This window comes from Ursus americanus, chromosome 24, assembly GCF_024610735.1.
Source record: "Ursus americanus isolate L20-20 chromosome 24, mUrsAme1.1.p, whole genome shotgun sequence".
Lineage (NCBI taxonomy): Eukaryota > Metazoa > Chordata > Mammalia > Carnivora > Ursidae > Ursus > Ursus americanus.
This window is the reverse complement of record NC_142150.1, coordinates 8079950-8082477: the sequence shown is the minus strand read 5'-3', so window position 1 is coordinate 8082477 and position 2528 is coordinate 8079950.

The window sequence follows — 2528 nt, the reverse complement described above, 5'->3', positions numbered from 1 at the left end:
GAAACTTGACCACTCTCTCACACCATACACAAAGATAAACTCCAAATGGATGAAAGACCTCGATGTGAGACAGGAATCCATCAAAATCCTAGAGAAGAACATAGGCAGCAACCTCTTTGACATCAGCCACAGCAACTTTTTTCATGACACATCTCCAAAGGCAAGAGAAACAAAAGAAAAAAAATGAACTTGTGGGACTTCATCAAAATAAAAAGCTTCTGCACAGCCAAGGAAACAGTCAAAAAAACTAAGAGGCAGCCCACGGAATGGGAGAAGATATTTGCAAATGACACTACAGATAAAAGACTGGTATCCCAGATCTACAAAGAACTTCTCAAACTCAATACACGAGAAACAAATAAATCAAAAAATGGGCAGAAGATATGAACACTTTCCCAATGAGGACATACAAATGGCTAACAGACGCATGAAAAAATGTTCAAAATCATTAGCCATCAGGGAAATTCAAATCAAAACCACATTGAGATACCACCTTATGCCAGTTAGAATGGCAAAAAATGGACAAGGCAGGAAACAACAATTGTTGGAGAGGATGTGGAGAAAGGGGATCCCTCTTACATTGTTGGTGGGAATGCAAGTTGGTACAGCCACTTTGGAAAACAGTGTGGAGGTCCCTTAAAAAGTTTAAAATTGAGCTACCCTATGATCCAGCCATTGCACTACTGGGTATTTACCCCAAAGATACAGACGTAGTGAAGAGAAGGGCCTTATGCACCCCAATATTCATAGCGGCATTGTCCACAATAGCTAAACTCTGGAAGGAGCCGAGATGCCCAACAGATGACTGGATAAAGAAGATGTGGTCCATATATACAATGGAATATTACTCAGCCATCAGAAAGAATGATTTCTTGGGGTGCCTGGGTGGCACAGCGGTTAAGCGTCTGCCTTCGGCTCAGGGCGTGATCCCGGCATTCTGGGATCGAGCCCCACATCAGGCTCCTCTGCTATGAGCCTGCTTCTTCCTCTCCCACTCCCCCTGCTTGTGTTCCCTCTCTCGCTGGCTGTCTCTATCTCTGTCGAATAAATAAATAAAATCTTTAAAAAAAAAAAAAGAAAGAAAGAATGATTTCTCAACATTTGCAGCAACATGGACGGGACTGGAGGAGATAACGTTAAGCAAAATAAGTCAAGCAGAGAAAGACAATTATCATATGGTTTCACTCATTTATGGAACATAAGAAGTAGGAAGATCAGTAGGAGAAGAAGGGGAAGAAGGAAGAGGGGGTAAACAGAAGGGGGAATGAACCATTAGAGACTATGGACTCTGGGAAACAAACTGAGGGATTCAGAGGGGAGGGGGGTGGGGGAATGGGATAGGCTGGTGATGGGTAGTAAGGAGGGCACGTATTGCATGGTGCACTGGGTGTTATACGCAAGTGATGAATCATGGAACACTACATCAAAAACTAGGTATGTACTGTATGGTGACTAACATAATAAAAAATTATTATTAATTAAAAAATGCAATCATACCATTAAAAAAAAAAAAGAATAAAGTGCACTCACCTTTGGTTGGCATTCAAGGCCTCCATGGCCTGGCCCACCCTATCCTTCATTTTGTTTTGTTAGACCTTTTTAATCACAGGAGTAACATGCACACAGATTTTAAATATTTTCTTCAAATGACACAGGATTGCATAAAATAAAAGATAAAAGCCCCCCTGTTTCATTTCCTTGAGGGGGGAAGGAAATCACTGTTTAGAGCTTCTAGTCTTAATTTTTAGTAGTTATCTTTATAACTTTAAATGATAAATTTACAGGTTAAGATCACAGCTCTCCATACCAGGCACGATCTACTGACTTCTTATAAAAGAAAAGGGATTCAGCACATATTTCTTCCAACTCCTGATTCTTGTCAGCGATGCATTTTCAGTTTGTCAAGTGCCAGGAAACATTTTCAGTTTTATGTCCCGGGTCTACCTTTTAAGAGGTTCATGTTGCAGCCAAATCGAGCTACTTGTCATCTTTTTAAAAATGACTTAACAATTAAATATATCAAACTTCAAGAAAATTTTGTTCAAGTTTGACAAGCTAGACCCTATCCAGGATCATTTTTAAAGTCCCAATCAATTTATTTTTTTAAATTTTTTTATAGTTGAGTTTTTATTTTTGTCTTTATTTTTTAAATTTTGTATAACCTTTTGCAGTGTTTAAATTGATTTAGCATAAGCACATATTTTACAAGAACACGTTTGAAAAACCACACATGAGGTTGCCAAAAACATAAATTAGTTTCAGTCTAAAATTCCTCAAGATTACATAAATTAATTATGTGCCTGTCAATCAAGTACACGAACATCCCAAGGTAATTTTGTTTTTTTAATTTAAATTCAAATAATTAACATATAGTGTATTGTCAGTTTCAGAGGCAGAGGTCAGTGATTCATCAGTCTTATATAACACCCAGTGCTCATTACATCACATGCCCCCTTTAATGTCCATCACCCAGTTACCCCATCCCCCAACCCCTCCCCTCCAGGAACCCTCCGTTTGTTTCGTATGAT